Here is an 18445-nt window from a genome sequence, read left to right as displayed (position 1 = left end):
TGTTTAATACAGACCATACACTATCCAACCTTTATGGTGGCTAGTAAATAAATAAAAACTTTATTTTTACTACAAAGTCAAACATAACAGTTGCTTTCCTCTTTTAGGATTGCTAAACTGCCTGTATTAGCCCTGTGCTTCACTCGTTACAAAACTGTACCACAGTTTCCTATCCTGCTCCAGCAGACGCAAATCTCTAGGCAGATGATAACCTGAATATAAGGTAATGTTTTCTTACTTTTAGCAGGAGTGAATCCTTCCTTTTTCTCTGCACCCCAATGCCAGTCTTCCCTGGAGCATCACGTCGCCTGAGCAGTCATGTCCCTGTGACACATGCGTTCACCTGGAACTGCGCTGCTTACCAAGCGCAGGCAGAACGTGATGCAATATGCCGTGACCTCAGCCAAGGGAATCGGTTCTGAAATGAATTTTTGGAAGACCACGTTACTCGAGCATTTTCATTCTGTAGCAGCTGTTTGTTACTCTGAGATGGTTATGTTAGAATAAGTGAGTGGAAAAGACTTTGTGACCACAGATATTATTGCCACTATAAAACACTTCCCATACTGGTCGATTTTTGCATAATGTGTAGTTTAACTGTGTTTACATGTATTAGTATTTTATGCCATAGGATTCCAATTCCAAAAAGGTAAGAGAAGCTCTTGACTGTACTTTTTTCTTAATTATATTCCACTTCTAGAAAGTTCACAGTTTTAGTATTTATTTCAGACTTTTCTTGCTAGGTGGAGGTTCAGAGGGACTTCATATACTAACCAAGAAGTAAAATGTTACATAAATGAGGGTTATTACATGCTTATTGGTTACTACTCATTTGGACAAATTAGCTTGCTAGTTCAACAGTGCATGTGGATCCATTTATGTAACTTAAACTATATTTGCATGTATGTTCCATGCTGGGCAGCTGAAAAAGAGAAGCAGAGAAGTGGTAAGCACAGGAAGCCACAACTGGCAGCTTGGTAATTAATATAGCTAGAGCTGTTATCTGAAATGCACAGAAATTGTACTGAAATTCCTGAGTCCATATTACTTACAGTTTTGAGTGCTATGGGCTTAAACAATAACAAATATTTTCTGTTTTATAGCCTCTTTTTCTGAGTATTTTGATGCCAAGAAGTACTAGTAAATATGGTGTGTTCATATCTATATCTTCTTAAAGAAGGATAACATACCTTCATATCCTTGCCCCACATTTTGTATTTTGCCAGATATGAAAGCAAGGTCATCTGAATTAAAAAAAAAAAAAAAGTAAATAAATGCATGTAATACTAATGAGTAAATATTTTGGTTTTTTCTAGGAAACTTGGGGAGGAGGGGGGATAAAAATTATTTTAGTTTCCCAGATTTAAATCTGATGAGATGAAAATATAACACAGTCTGTAAGAATTTGTGTACCTTGAGTTTTGTAACCCAGAACATGTCCTCAAAAAAAGTACCTAGATCTAACTAGAGAGTTTGTAGTGATTTGTTTCAGTGAGTGTCATGCTCAAGTAATTACAAGTAGATGTTGTATTTTCATTAGTACTTGCTTTAGTCTTCTGGTCATCTTGTATTTCTGCCAGATTAAGAATTCTAAAATTTCTTAACTTCCATTAGTTTTTCATTTGTTTTAAGCTTTCTGAAGCCAAACGCCTGAAGTAAAGTCAACATTGGGCTTGCAACAAGACGGCATCTTACTTGTTCAGTTAAGATTAACTAACCTTAAATTCAAAGTGAAGAAGAATTACAGTGATCTTTTTCCATAGAGAACTCAAACTGAAAACCATAAATCTTTTGAGAGCTGGCAGCAGCAAACGACCATCTTAACCACAAAGCTAACTGAACAGTTTATCTTACATATACACATCTTTGCCTATGAATGTAATTTTCCAGAAATGGCCGTCAGTTGAATTACTTTGACAGATGTCACTGTTGGTTGGTTGTCAGGCGAAACTGTCCCTGACTGATATTCAGCCCTTACAGAAGGTGAATGTGCTACTACAAGTATTATTTTGTCTCGCCTTGGTTCTTACAGGGGTTTAATATAAGTTACTGTCCATTACATAGCAAAATGTGGGGTAATGGGAAAAAAAAAGATGGGAACAGTAGCACCCCGTCTTATTCTGGCAGCAATAGTACTGATAACCCCCTTCAGGTATTATTATATTCATATATTTATATTCAGGTGCAGTTTTGGGTCTTTTCTTCTCCATAGAGTGGATGTCTAAAATATCATAGAAAAAGCATGTCTTTATTTCTTAAGAAGCTTGTGCTTAAAGAAGTTTCTGGATGGTCTGTATGAATCAGATAAGACTTTAGGAAGAACAAGTCACTGCAGCAGTAGAATGTTATCCTGAGAATGCTAAAGCTACTTCTTAGAAAAGGCAGAGTTTGTGATACTAGCAAATTAGGCACTTTCCTTAAAACATCTCTTAACCTTCACTTTTAAATTCTGAAGTCAAGTACAGCATCTGTAACTCTACATTGAGCCATAGGCTTAGCCTAAAAAGCTGTATGACTTGCAACATGAAAGCATTTTTTCTTTGGTTTAGCTTTTGGTTCGTTGGTTTGTTTAGATATCTCTTCAGGAGCAAATTTTTGGAACCGTATGAGAAATATTCCTTAACTTAATGATTAGTAATAAAGAAAGAAATCAATACTAAGAATTAATAGGAATGTAATAGAGGAATTAAATAGAAAACACCACTGTGATTATTTAAATCTGCAACAAACATACAAAACTGTATGCAGTCCTTTTTTTCTTCATATCAGTTATGGATGGGAAAAAGACTTAGAGAAGGATGACAAATACAATCAAGTGTACAAAACTGGCTTCTGCCTGAAAAAAAAAAGTATACTGACCAGGAACTTTCAGGGGAAAAAAAGCGGTATATGGAAGGAGGTTTAAAAAATCAGCAGTGTAGAGGAGAAAGTGGATGGGGATTTATTTTAGTTCCACCATAAGAATGTGAGATGTGAAATAAAGCCAGCGGCGTTCAGAGCAAACCAAGGAAGATGATTCTTCCAACAATGTATTATTAAGCTGCCACGTGGTGTTACGGATAGTGAAAACGTACATGATCTCGAAGGGTGACGGTTCAGATTCCTGGAAGAAAAACAACTTAAGGACTGTTACATAAAAAAAGATAATGTTTCTGCTCAAGAAGGTTTTGAGCTGCGTCTTACTGAGGTCTAGAAAATATTCTGTGGAGCTGTAGCTATGTGCTTGCCTTCATCTTCCTCAGGAACCTGCTGTTGGTCACTCTAAGGCTCAAAATAGCAGGCTAGACAGACTCTCTTGCCACAGTATTTTTCACTCAACGTCCAAGCTACGTTTATTTCAGGAATATTTGAGGGTGCCTAACAGGAAAACAGAAAGTAGGAAACATTTTGTATTTTCTGTCAGAATTTATCTCTGGAAGAAAATACCTTACCTCTCTGAAAAAGAAACACTACTTTGAGGATACAGCTGTCTGCAAAAGGCTTTATGGGTTTGGTGTTTCTTGCTTCTCAGTCACTTCTGGTTCAAACAGGTTATTATTGCAAAAACATTTTCTCTTGCTTTGGGAGTGATGCAGCCCGTTGTGTATTCTGGTGGCTGTTAATTGGGGACGGTAGGCAGTGACTGTTTATATTTAGTGGTATGAGTGACACAAGAATTCTTAAATATTTCTCACTTAACCTATACAAGCTATATTATCCATGAAGGCAATTATATGTTAATTTGATCAACTAGTTTTTAAATGATTAATGTATTGCAACAAACAGACTTTTGCATCTTAAGAAAAATATGCTTAGATTATTTCAGGTCCTTACTAGTTTCCTTCACTGAAATTTTACATAGTTTTCTTAATTATACTGTTTGGACAAAATATCACTTTTTAAAAATAGAAAATAAAAAAAAATCTAGTCATGTCTGTTACATATGAGCAAAATAACTCATCTAATTTGATACATGCTGCCTGAGTTATTACTCTTATTATCCTTGTCTCTTCTCTTGCTTATATGGTTCTCATTCCTTAGTATGCTTAAAATACTGTGGCAATGAGAGAGATTAATTAGGTGTTCTATTTGATTTTTATTAAATGTGAAAAATAAAAGATCTTTTCATCTGTCAACTGCTGGGGTTTGGGGCTGTGGTTTGGTTGGTTGTTGTTTGGGGTTTTTTTTTTTTGCTTTTGTCTTAACTGAGATCACCTTTTATTAATTACTAATTTACTAATTCTCTTACTGTATTCTGCCTAATACTTCTTGCTTGTTTGTTTCTTCCTTGCGTTTTTCTTATTTTTCCAGAGCCAGAAAGTGTCTGACCCAAACCCAAATTCATTTCAGAGAATTCAATTTCAGAATCATACAAAACATTTAGCTAGGATTCCATTTGATTATATTTTCTTGACAATGCTAAATTATCCACTTCACATTTTTTCTCTGTCTGGTCAGAGAATGACTTAATGTGCAATTTTACAACTAAATGTACAGTCTTTCAGGCTGCCCAGAGAGGTTGTGGAGTCTCCTTCTCTGGAGACATTCAAAACCCGCCTGGATGGGATTCTGTGCAACCTGCTCTAGGAGAACCTGCTTTAGCAGGGGTTGGACTGGATCATCTCCAGAAGCCCCTTCCAACCCTGACCATTCTGTAATATTATAAACTCCTGGACCTTCTGGTTTTGGGCTAAGGTGGTACGCTGTCTGTTACCCCTGAAAATAATAAGACTTCCACCTTTCTCAGTTCGTACTTCTTACTTGCTATGTAATAATTGCTAAGAAGAGAGAAAAAAGTCCTGTTTTAACGAAGTGGTTTTAACAACGAGCTAAGCCTTGTCCTCCCTTTCTGAATGCACAAACCCGTACGTTACCACCTTTTAAAAAGTAGGATTTTTGTGGGAGCTGTTTGTTTGTTAAGATAGTATTGCCTGCCTAGATACTTGGCTTGCTTTCTTCTATTCAAAATGAGTAGTATTTTTTAAATAAAAAAGAGACCATTTTTGTAATGACAGAATCAACTTACTGTAAGCCTCATCTTGTCCTTAAATTACATTTTCATTCCTATAGAATGAAGAAATAGACAGATATGTTGCTTAGCATGCCAAGTTGGAAAAGGAGCACTTCCCTTGCTTTCAATACAGGACTGAACTTGATGGAGAATCAAGAGATTGTTTTTGCAACACAAAATGCTGGAGCTATGTGCTAACAGTTTTGCCAAGGCATTTGAAAAACCAAAATGTCTATAGATTTCTTCATTGTGTACTGTTCTGCCTAAAAAGCAAAACACTAGGGGTAAAACACTTCCTCACTGAGGATAGTGAAAAATTTTGTTACTGATTTTTAGTAAACCTTGGATTACACTAGTATTGGAATATCATCTTTATTCTTTTTTTTTTTTTTCCTAAGCAAATAATGAATACAAGGCTCAAAATTATAACCAAAGTGGAACTTCTTATTCACAAATAAAAATTTGGTCAACTTTTCTGCTGTGTAAGTACAACATAGATTCTTACTTCATTTTAAAACTTTAGTCTCTGAATTGAAAAAAAAAAACCACCTTGCTGAAGGGAAATGGGAAAAATGATGGAAATGGAGAAAGCAAATCTTTATAGAGTAGGACAAAGCAATGTTTTCAGAGTTAAGTATCAGATGCCAAAAGAGTAAAATACTTATTTAAATCCCATATTTGTAGAATCTTTATAACTACAGTTTTTCTGTAGATAACCCATCTTAATCAACATTTTGGCTACAGGTGTTATTCATTATATTTTAACTGTTCTGGTAGAATGCATATGGCTGGGCAGCAGGATGTATTTCGCGTCCAAAACACCCACCAAATATTAGTAAAACTGCACTCCTGTCAATCTTTTATTTAAATAAAAGCAAAAAGAACTTAGAGGCCCCAGCAGATCTAATAAAGGTTCATGCTGCTTTCTACCAATACAGGATGATTTCAAGCAGGGGAGGATAACAAGTTGAAAATTTCTGATATATAAGTATAAGTAAATATTTGTATAAAATATAAATGTACTGTAAGAGTATTAGCGACATGCTTTCTACTTTCTGTAGATGTCTTCTGGCCTTCAGCCTAATCTTTGGAAACAATAACTGTGACACTGATGTATTCAGTGCTATTGTGCCTGCTGTATTAGAAAGAAAAAAAAAAAAAGACACTTCAGAATAAGATATTCTGTTTAAGACACATTTGGACAAACCAGGGGGTAAATCTGCCTGGGAAAATGGGATTTAAGTGTCTATAAAACAAGATTAGCCTTTTCCATTTGATCTTTGGTGAATTCATATTGAACTGAGATGTTTCAGAGTTGACAGCTCCTAGTGAATTTGCTTTTTCTTCGTGTTACTGAACTGGGGAGCAGAGGCCACAGGCACGGCTGCCCTTTTATTGTCTTATAGCTCTGTTAAGTCAATCCCCTTGCAAGAACTTATGTTGCATATATTGAGTAGCTAAGGCTTCACTAACAGTATTTGGCATTATAATAGATTTCCAGCCAAAATATAGAAAAAGATTAGATGCATTCAAATCGCTGTGATTAATAGGATATGTTACTTCAAACCATTTTTTTCTTCTTTGAAGAATACATAATGAATGTCATATTGTAATTATAGTCTTTGCAGCTTCCTAGAATTACTGCCGCAAGTAGGTAGAAAAAAGGTAAATAACAACTATCTCTTTCTTGGTTTAATAACAATTAAACATAAGCTTCTGTAGTTAATGCAAAGGGAAGTTTACTTTTTACTTAATTAGGTAATGATGAAGGCCACATACATGGTATCATATTTGAAAAAATAATACTACCACAGCTGTAAAACTTCCTGTGTGGCAGACCGGCTAAACTCAGGAGAAAAAAATTCAGCAGAATTATTATCTGTTAATAATTTTGTAAGAGACAACCAGTGTTCTAAATAAAGCATAAAAGCACAGTGCCTCCGAAGAACAGATCTCTTGTGGGAGTTGGCTCTCGGTTGGTGCTCTCTTTCTGCTCTGCTATTAATTTACTTGAGCAGTTTGCACAAGAACGTTAGAGTGGAGAAACACAGAATCTCCTCATCCACAGGTAGGTGGTTGCTGTTTGCAGTGAGAATGTGTATGGAGGTACTGGGCAGAATTTCTAAGCAGTGTCTCAGAGAAACAAGGTGTTGCATTTGGAGAAACTAAACAGTATCTCTCATAAAACCCAATACTTCTGAAAATCAGACCACTTATATGAAATAATTGATATTTACCTATAAATGAAAGAAAAGCTGGATCACAGTTGTCTTGTTTCCATTTATTTCATTCTTGTGAGATACACAAAGGAAAAGCAGTGCTGTTTAAATTATAACCATAAATCTGGTGCCAACAGAAAGAAGGGGTCAACTTCTGGGCAGTTTTCACATCTGGTTTGTTGAAAAAACATCCCATAATACATACAGAGTGTAAGGTCTACCATAGCGCTATGTGAGTAAGGAAACTTTGCGTGCTACTCCCCTAGTTAGTGACAATCTGAGGCACTATCTGAAAACACCTTTCCACAATAGTCTTTGAAAAGCTGATCTGGACATACCGCCAGTGGTGTACCACTGGACCAGGGCTGGTGGGGATCAGAGCTATGGTTTTGAATCAAAGGAGTTCTTTTGTGACGAGATCGATGTACAGGAACACACTTTGTCTCAAGTATCTATATTTCCAACTTAGAAGACTTTCTAATCGGGTAAAATCTTCCTGTTTCTCACCTCCTCAAGCAGTACTGTGGTGGTTTCAATGAGCAAACTATAGGTTAGCAACTCCCAGTTGGTGGTTGTATTGTTTTTGTATTAGATGCTGCTTTTTTTTTTTCTTTTCTCCTTTTTGTTGGGGTCAGAATGGCATTCTAAATCTTGTCTGAAAGAGGAAAAATAGATTTGTTAGATTTAGCCAGGTTGTTCCTCCATGATACCAACTAAGAGGCTTTGTGTGAGGTTTTGTAAATGTATTTTTACCTAAAATAAAATCAGACTTGTAAAACATCCTTCTGCCCACTTCTTTACCTGGTAGGCTTAGGCTATGTTTTGTGTATATTATGTGATACACATTTTAATTCCAGGAATTAACATACACTATAAAACACGATAGTTCTATAGAAATTTCTCTCAATTAAATTAAAAAAATATATAAAATCAAGGTCCTTACTATCATACAGAGTCCATCAAGGCAGTTTACCATGTTAGATGAAAATCCTCATAAATTTATGATTATCACTAATGCATGTTTTTAAGTCTTCTAGTTGTGGTGCAAGAAAAAGGAAAGAAAAACGGCATCTTCTGTCTTATGGCAAAAAAATGTACTTATAAATACAGTTTTTTCTTCCTTGATAAAACTGGAACCTCTATTTATTGAGCAGTATCTGCTTGCTTTGCAAACCAGAATGTTTTAAATGCATTGTTCCTGGAATACTAAAGGAGCCATGAGAGAGTCTGTTGGACCCATGTATAACATGTTACCTCACCAAAATCGTTAGCAAGTTTCTCTCACAAAGTAGTGTTTTAAGACTTTTTAACTAGAAAGAGCCAAATTTTTCTTTAGTTTTCAGTTTACAAGACTGGCAGCAAAAAAAGTAGGGGGGGTGTTTTCTGGGGTTTTTTTGGAGGTAGGGGTGTAAAATTAGAACCTCTTGATTTGTAGTCTTTGGAGGGGAAAAAAGAACCCACCCACCCACCCATCCTCAAACCCATGAGGCCCCATCATAAGGTTTTGAAGACCCTTCTAGGTAGAGTTACACTCACAGAAGTCTACAGCATGAACTTCCTTACGAAGCCCTGAGAAAGTAATCTCAGAATTTGAAAATTAGACTTTTTAAAGATCAAATTATTACTCTAGTAGTAATAAAGTAATTACTTCTGTTAGTGTTTCTTTAAAAAGATTTCATATTGATAACATGAAATGCAGGGTTTCTTTCTTTTCTGACCTGGAATCTATTCTTTATCAGTTTCTTGCTCCAACTCAATTTTTTAAGCTTTTCCAACATTGCTTCTATCTAAAATGTGATTGCCTTCATTTAATCGGTATCCTGCTTTCTCACTTTGTAGAGCACGTAGCACACTCTATGACATATTTTGTAACAGCAAGGCTGTATCCCAGAATTCAGCCAGAATTCCAGATCATCTAGCAATATACTGTTTCTATTCTGCTACATCTTGACAGTGGGAATGTGCTGGAAACTGGTCTCAGGCAGAAGTCAATGTACGTTAATAGAAATCACTCCATGGGAACGATGGGAGCAGTAAGGACTTAAAATGGAGATCTGAGCGTCAGATTTCTAGATCCAACCTACACAATGCTGCGGCAAAGCATCAGTGGCAGCACTGCTTGCTGCTGGCAGCATTGTTAGGCAAAATCAGGCTGAAGTATCTGCCTAATTAGCACGTGCTATACTTCGGGGTTCTCCCCTCCCTGTCCCACACCACACCCCCAGTTTGACGTATAGGAAGAATGTATAAAATCCTGGCTCTATGAAATGATCTCAGTAGATCTAGGACTTGATTCTGCCTTCTCCTTCATGGACTATCGTACCGAACTCCCCCAGCAGCAAAGCAAAGCCAGAACTGTGCTTGCCTAATGGCCAGATTCAAGGAAAAGAAATCCTGTCTCGGTTCTGTGTCTTCTCTTCCCATGTAGCTGTGCTCATGGGCTTTGCGAGGTTGCCTTTGGCTGCGTACCAGTCTGTAAAACAGACTAAAGTAAGGCAACATCAGAAAATGGGAAGTTTGAAGAAAAAGGAGATTACTGCAGATACAGACAGGGGAAAAAATAAAATTTTGAGTATCCCTTCTGTGCATGACTTTGATCCCTGTATGGATACTGTCCCTGACGTTAAGAGCTCTAACTATGGATAATTCAGAAAAAGGTCTGTAACAATTTTAATTTTGGATTATTGAGCATATTCTGGTGGCTAGTAGAGTGTGAATATTGTACTGCTAGGGAAGAGATCGTACAGTTAGACTGGCTCTGTAACTCTTTGCAGTACATTAAATATGATGGAGATGGAAAAGGACTTTTGTAATTCTGGCTAGATAAATTCATTTTTGACTGTGTCGTATGGAGAGGAGAACCTTTTTATAATGAAAAAAAAAATCTTTCTTGTACTGCTGTAACTAATACTTTATTCTCAGTCTCCATAGTGACTGATTATGAAAAGTGCTCAGAATTACTTTCTGAGTTTCTTATAATTAGCATATAATAACTCGGTTACAACAAGCTGTTTAAAATACAGTTTGTAAGTATTACAAATGTTTAAAAAGAATTGCAAAACTTTGAGATAACAACTACCAGTGGATCTTATGGAAATCCACTAACCATCTTGTAACACGATGTTAGCTTCACTTTATAACATTTTAGACTGACTTCACCCAACTGAAATTTGATAATTTTTTTCTTTTTTTCATTCACTATTTTGATAGTTCTCCAGTAAAACCTACTGACATGTCTAAACATTCAGAACCATCATACCTTTCAACTTTTGTTCAATAAAGAGCTAAAATGAATGAACAAGACGTAATTCTAAAATGAAATCATGGTCAGTCACCAATCAACCACTCCTCTTGTTTCATGAAGTATGCCACTATTACCTTTGATTCATTTTGATAGTCAAATTGTCAAATTAGAAACTAATTTCATGGATTTAATTACTTGCCTCACTTAAATTCCTGGCCTCCTTTCCTCCTCTGTTTCTTAGAAATCCCCTTATGGCATTGGGGCTTCCCAGGGACAGATTTTTCAATGTAAATTCTCAGCATGAGACTTCTCTTCTGTAACTTTAGGGATCTCAAAGTTAACATATAGTCTCCCCCTATTACCAACTGAGAGAAAACATATTTTAGTGCTTGTCCTAAACTAAGTGCCAAAGAAATGGAAAATGAGTTCTCCTTTGAAAGGGGCCTGTCACTTTTTATTGACTGTAATGGGCAAACACTTGGCTTTAGACTAGTACCTCAATTCTGGGACGACAGAAGGGAGGTGAGATCCTCTTCCATTTGTTTTACTGTTTCTGGGAGCGGTTCTTTTTACCGAGTATCTGCCCACACACGACTACTGTGAAAAACAATTGTAGTTCTCCTTTTGGATTTCACATTCTTTGGCCCCATGTGAGTCAGTGAATGCTGGCATGATGTAAGAGGAATATCAAGGCAACGGTGCCCTTGAGGCATCCTGGCATTTGCATCAATTTGGGGATTTCTGTGTATTGTGGAGGCTGGAACAAATATAGTTCAACTGATGAACTGAAGAAAATGTCAAGCAAGCAGAAAGTTTTGTTGTTTTTTTATAATCTTTGCATGGTAAAAAATTAGTAGAAATAGCCTGTAAATTTCTATTTTTAAGATAAACTATCTTTTTAATGAAAGAAAGCAGTTAAATGTGCTTTGAAATGTCAAAGTGACAGCTCTGTTTTGTTAAAATCAAATGGTTTGGCTTTGCATCTTAGGAGGGGGAAAAAAAGGAGTTTGCTTATAAGGTCAAGTGTTCAAGCCAACCTGAAAGAATAAGTGGTGTTATAATTACTCCCACTGCTGTGCAAACATGAAGCTGACTGATTAAACGAGCCTTCTTAATTATGAACTTTGATATTGTACATTTAGGGTAAGCTTTTGAAAACTCACTGAGTTTAGTCCCAGCTGTTTTTGACCTTGACTGAGAGTAGATTGAACTCAAAAAAATTGTTTTATTCCTACTGGCAGTCAGCATTATTACTTAACAAGGCATCTGTTACACAGTTTAACTAAACAATAGGTCACACAATAAATATGCAGAAACCCCCTTGAAACTACTGCGCTGAAATGTCTAGACTTTGAAGTTCTGTTTGGAAAAAAAGTGAACACACTTTTTCTCCATAGTTTTAGAACTTAAATGATTTTTCAAGACTTCCTATGAATATTAACAGCCTTGCTACTAATACCCCTAGATGAGTACATCTCTTTCCCAATTTAGTGAAAAAGATTCTTATCCCTTTTGGATAGATCATCAACATACTTGTATAAGAGAAAGAAAAGGAAAATTCACTTATAAAAATCATATGTGATTTGAAAGAAGGCTACTAAAATGTTAAAGGATATAATTACAATTAATAATTGGTCCTCGTTCCCTCTGGCTGCTTTGAAGTTTGCTGCAAAACTGTGGACTATTAACATTAGTCTATCAGGTGAATATAACACTCATTTCAGAACTGTGGGGAAACAAATATTTCTTTGCACTATTTTGGTTTTTATGTGATTTTACCAGCTGGAATGCTAGAACTCCAAAGACCTACCAGTAAGCATCTATGTTAATTATAAGACATTAGAGACTTACTAGGAATAACCCAAGAGCAAAACGTGTGTGGTGCAGCCACCTGTCATCTGCAGTCCCTCATAAGCATAAAAATGCTTGTGAAACTATGGTATAGCTTGTATTCTCTCTCTTGTGGCTGTCTTTGTAGCAGGCAGCAGCAGCGCCAGGTAGTTTGGGTTCACTGAGCTTCACCAGGTTCTCGGACAGCCTGGCGTCCTCCTCGCCTTGCTAGCTGGGGCAGCTCGGAGCCCAGCACCAGCGTGTTCCCTCATCCCACAGCCCTTCTGCGGTACAGGGGTTGCTCCTGACCGGTCCCATCCCAAGGGAACAGAAAAATAAGATGGAAGTATGACCAGGACTTTCCTCTATCCTCTTTGGATGAAATAGTTGTGAGTGGCCCTACAGTTACATAAAGGGACTAGAACACAATTATAATCAACTTGCTGGGGTTACTAGGGAGGAAAAACAAAATCTGGCTCTGAAGAAAGGTGATGACAAAGCTGGGTTTTTTGACCATTCAAAATTTTAAAGCAGAAAAGGTAAGCAAAGGTGACTTCTGTGCATCTCTGAAAATTATTTTAATGTAATAATCCATTTGGAACTTACTTTTTTTTAAAAAAAATAAAATATCTGCAGGGTTTAGGTTTTTTATTTCATATGCTTCGCTTTCTACCTCCTCTATCCGGATCAGCTGGTTACCCTGGGAAGATACCATTGCTGCAGGAGGCCTTACTAAGCAGCTGGGGTTAGTTTTAATTTTGAATACACTCGGGCTTATATTCATTATCAATAGAGAAGATTAGGTTGAGTTCCACAGCTGGAATCTGCGACTGAAAATGGTCTGTTGCTCTACCCTTTGCACTTCAGAGTTTTCTGCTAGGACAGATTAGTTGAAGTGTCCCTGTGGAGTATAGCTGTAGGTTTGTGGTGGGATAGGAATTTTAAAAATAGATTAGGCCCAGCATGCTACTCACTTTTTAGATCAGTAGTAGCTGCTTAAATTCAAGTTACAAAGAGATAAGCAACCAGAAGGACAACGGATGTGCTGTGCTGAAGGCCTCTTTGCCCCACAATCATCTGGTTCCATGTGCCAGCTGCCTAGTCCAGCCTGAGGTGTTGAAAGTCAAGAGACTGGCCAAAGGAGAGATTAACAGGTTATGATGAAAGGAAGAAACAGTCAAGAACTGGTCTAAAAATATCTCTTGCTACATAAATTCATTAATGATAAACGGGGAAATTTGCATGGCTTTCAATATAGTCAGGGAACAGGATCTGTGTCATCCAGTGCTGCATGCTTAGGAAAATGAAATATCCTGGCCAGACAGCAAAAAAAGACATTGCTTGTGGCCTCTGATGCAATCTGGATATCAATACACTTTGTTCTTTAATTCTTTGACAGTGCTTGCTTTTTCTTTTTTTTCTTTTTTTTTTTTTTTTTTTTTTTTTAGCAGCTTTCGGAAAATGAAAAGTTTAAGGATTGAATTTGGAATTCTTACAGATGGTGGCTCCTCATCCTTCTGCTTTTGGGCCCAGGATGTACCCTTAGGTCTGATAGCAACAATGACACTCTTGATTCAGCACAAAACATACAACTTTTTGAAGGGAACATGTTTCTTATTAAGTCATTGTTTAGCAGAGAACAAAACTGTCTTAGTAACCAAGTTACGCATGGTGCCAATTCAAACTATTAGTAATGGTGACTTCCTGACCAAAAATTTGTATGTAGGTTTCTTGTTTTGCTTTGTCTTATCATTTGTTTAAGAAAAAAAAAAAAAACAACAACCAACAAAACCCAAACCTCAAACAAAAGAAAAAAAATATCTGCTGTTTTGCTGGGTTTCTGTGATATGTATCCAAAAAGTGGATACATGGGTTTTGGTTTAGTTTTCTTCTTTTGAAGATGGAATGATTAAATCTAGTTTCAATGGCGATGGCAATAGCACTCTTTATTCATTTCATTTTAGATTATAAAGAACATTTTACAGATTGGATTTCCTGTGTACTTCCTTCCAACCCTATCTGTTGGACTGACTTCTGGTGCAATAATGATGTGTAAAAGTAAGTGTTTTTGTTATGACTACGTATACTGGTCTGAACATGAGACTAAAAGACAAGAACAAATTTACTTTGTGGTTTGGACCTAAATCAATGAGAAATTGATTCCATTTCCCTCAAAATATAAGAAACGTCCTATTGGCTCAGACAAACCATCCATCTAGACAGTCTATCTAGTCTTCTGTCTCCAACAGTTGCAATTGAAGATGAATTCACACTTTGTGAAATCACACACTGTGAATTGAATTCACACTTTTCCAGCATCACCACTCATTTAATTAGGTAGGCAACGCTGAACTCCCCTACTCCTACCTGCCCCCCCCCCCTCCCCCCCTTTTTTTTCAGTATCAATTTATGGTCCTGATCTTCATTAATTTGTCTGATCTATTTCTAGACCTCATAGTTACCTGCCTCCAACTCATCATAACAACAAATTCCAGAAGTTCGCTACCGGGTGTATCAAGGGGAAAAAAAAAAACAACACAGAAAACCAACCAACCCAAACAAAAACCCAACCCAACCACAACCCTCTATTTTTCATCATTTTTAAACTAATCTCCAACTATTTTCAGCCCTGTGAAAAATGAAGACAGGCCTAAGGAAGAATCTCAGATCTGAATGTCCCCACATTTTGGCATTTTTGGCTTCTGAACCCAAACCCTGCAGCTTGAACCAGCACCTCAGGAGGCACATTGCAACCTTCAGGGAAACCTTGCAATAGGTCACTAACAATGCTTCTGCTGACCACAAGGAATCAAGGGCAGCATAGGTGGAATACACCTTTCCTTTATTAGATTTACAGATGAGATCTAGCTAGCAAGGACAGCACAGACAGGCAGGCCTAAAATTGGAAATAATTTTTATAAGGTTCAAGAAATCACTAGCAAAAAATAGGAGATAGTGGACACCATTCTGTTGGGAAACGAGAGCGCTCCATTCCACTTCTGTTGGAAGGGTCATATCTACAACTGCAGGAAAGGGAACATCTGGCTGTTAGAAAACCCACAAAAATATCCAAGAGTTGCAGCTGATTTGCCAGCTGAACATCAACCTGCCTAACAAGCAAATGCCATGTGGGGATGTACAAGCAGGAGAGCGGGTAGGGCTGGTTTGTTCGGCTCCCAGTTGTTCTGCACAACCCAGGTCAGTTTTGAAGTACCCTTCTTCAGTGTTGGGCATCACCTTTCAAAGAACCCCTGGATCAACTAATGATTATTCAAATGACAGTTATAAGGATAAGCAGAACTTTAGAAAATAAAAATCTACACATGAATGTTGGAACACCTGATCTTGTTTAGCTTAAAACAAGATAGCTAAGTAAGAAAGGGTAAGTGTTCAAATATGTAAAATGCTATTTTACATAGGAGAAAAGAATTAACTTTGGTAAGGAAAACCTATGAAATATAACAAAAAATGAGGCTCATAGTAATAATACATTACGCTGTTCTGAACTTGGAAATGAATTTGTCTCAATACCATTTGTGAATTTTTTTGAGGTTTTAATACTTCAGCAATTTGCATTTGAGAAGTGTTTAGCATACTCTTAATTTCCAGAACAGCCAAAATATTGAACAGAAGGTTTGAAGTACTGGAGAAAAAGGGGTGGGGGTGGGGAAATGCAACAGAATATATGAGTGGAAAAGTATGCAGGAGTAAAGTTAGTTGAAACTGCATCTCTTCATAGAAATAATTGTCTCTGTCATTGTTTTAGCAATTATACAGAAATGTCTCTTGAATTGATTTAGGACTGTTTTGTCCTGTTACATTCCAAAATTTTTTAAGTATAATCAGGGAAAAAAGCTTCTGAATACACTTTTTATCTCATAGATTATCACTTAGAATACTGCTGCAGGAGGGTATGTACCATGGTAAACATTTCCATGTGTAATGGTCATGTGCTGTTAAATCCTAATATGTTTTGTTGAATCTAAATTTGTTTACGTAGTGACATGGCTTCAGTTATACACAGTTTAGATTATGCACAGCTTTCAGTTAAGAGGCAGTATAAATTTACATTCAGTCATTTTATTGTTTACAGTCAGAGGTTATAACAATGAACATCATCACTATGTGGATAGATTAAACACAGGGTGTTAAATCAACATTCTCTGCATACCTGTCCTTGTTGACACCTTACATCACAAGAAGGAAGAAAAACTATTGTAAAGATCCCTAACGTAAGACAGCTGAGTAAAATGTATGCTAGGGCATTCTCCATTCGAATTTTAGGGCAGCTTTAGGAAGATGTAATTTGCTTTGGGCGATTCAAACACTTTTCGTGAGATTCTGCCTTTTGCTGTCAATTTTTGCATCATACTAACCCCTTACTATAGTAAGGGATTTATGCTGTTGCAGTCATCCAATCTGTAGCATAAAGAAATTCTAATGTTAGATGCCAGTAGTTTCGATTTTAACAGTTTAGAAAGAGAATCCCTGAGAACAAAGAAATGCCAATAATCCGGTAATCCCTGAATATCAACCAGTGTCAAAGGGCTGAAGACTAAGGATTCTTGTCCTGTTAATTAATTTTCAAGAGGAACCAACTTTTACACCAAATGAAAGAGAGATTTCTAGATAATAAAGTGTGGGTTGCTAGGTCAAGCATTGCAGAGAATTATTTTCCAGCAGTGATGTCTTTCACATTGAATTAAAGGTTTTTGTCCTGGCAATATTTTTAGAGGAAGTGAACAGAGAAATCTACATTTCAGGATCCCTAGCTGGAGGTTTCGTGTAGAACGGTTTCCCATGGGTTGTTTTACAGAGAAGGTGCCTGATCACAGTCAAGGAAAATATTCATTTGCTTTTGATGATCTTCAAGCCACCATACTTAGATCCTTTTCTAGAATCATATAAGGAAATACAAAATGAGCACCTGTACAAAAAAAATTATGTTTTTAAACGTGTTTGTGAGGAATGAGGAAGGCCATTATGTGCATAATCAGTAAAAATGCAGTACCTCTAAATGTTTCCACTAAATCATATGTTTTATGTAAAGAAGAGGATTTGAGAAGTGGACCACAGCCTGAAAACCACCACACCACCCTTTTGCAGTAGCTAAGTCTTTTCTTCCATCAAACTGGTTACTCCAAGTGAATAAGCAATATGATAAGAGACGTGTGATAAAACTTGGGATTGAAAGATTCGATTGGCAGAAAATGCATTAGCAAGCAGCTGTTCTAGTATTTTGGCACCAACTCTGAATGCCTTTTCTTTTTCTCTTTTTCCTATACATATCAGGTTCGCTTTCAGTATTTGCATAGAGCTTTGATATTTAAGACATTGATTAAGATCCACTTTTTTTTTTCCCTGTGCTTTTAAGCATTAGAGGAAATGGGGGGGTGGGGGTGGGGGGGTGTGTCATATCTGTAGAGGAATTGTGGACTGAAGCTTACTACAGTGCCTTCATCTTTTGGAATGACTCCAGAATGGCACTTCCACAGCCTTCTGATTCACTGCACTGGGGGGAACACTGTTTTCTACCTTTGAAATTTACATTAAATATACATCCCACTGAAACTCACCAGTAAGACTATGTGTGTTGAAATAAAAGCAAACCATGCAATCTGTGATTTTAACTCTTGGGCATGCTTCTATATGTCTATTTAAGAGGAGAATGCAAAGGAGTTTGGTTTGAATCAAACACAAAAATTTAAATATAAGGAGAAAGGCAATGACATTCTGTGAAAAGCAAACATTTAACGTTAGCATTTAACTCCTACAATAAGCAAACAGACAAAATCACAACAGCGTGCTACTGATGTTTCTCGCTGCTACTGACACTTTTCTATTCTCCTGTCTCAGTTCACGTTTCTTGTTCTGGTTCCTCTCTGATTTTCCGTACTGCTAATGAATGAAGATAGGAAACAGGTATTGAAACACATTCATGTTTCAGAAGGAGAATATATCAGAAAAGAACGTACCAGGTATGTCTAGACACAAGAGAGGAACGTGCTTGACAGATGTACATTACACCAACTTGAAAAACAGGATGAGGTCTGGGTATTTTAATGCAATTTTAAAACAACATCAAGAGAATTCATTTGAAAGAATCTTACACCTGACATAAAAAATTTCCTTTGTCAGTAGTAGCTATCGTTGCAATGAAAC

The 18445-nt window shown here is 36.8% G+C and overlaps 1 long non-coding RNA gene across 1 annotated transcript; it reads left to right on the top strand.

Annotated features, from left to right (window-relative positions):
* The first annotated feature begins 2942 nt into the window (after positions 1-2942).
* Positions 2943-5464, top strand: LOC114011946 (uncharacterized). The gene is made up of 2 exons (XR_003554101.2): positions 2943-3375; positions 5050-5464. It is a non-coding gene; the product is annotated as an uncharacterized LOC114011946 (long non-coding RNA).
* The last annotated feature ends 12981 nt before the right edge of the window (positions 5465-18445 follow it).

The sequence above is a fragment of the Falco peregrinus genome, chromosome 2 (genome assembly GCF_023634155.1).
Source record: "Falco peregrinus isolate bFalPer1 chromosome 2, bFalPer1.pri, whole genome shotgun sequence".
NCBI lineage: Eukaryota > Metazoa > Chordata > Aves > Falconiformes > Falconidae > Falco > Falco peregrinus.
Note: the sequence above shows the minus strand (reverse complement) of the source record. Positions and strands in the feature narration are given on the sequence as shown.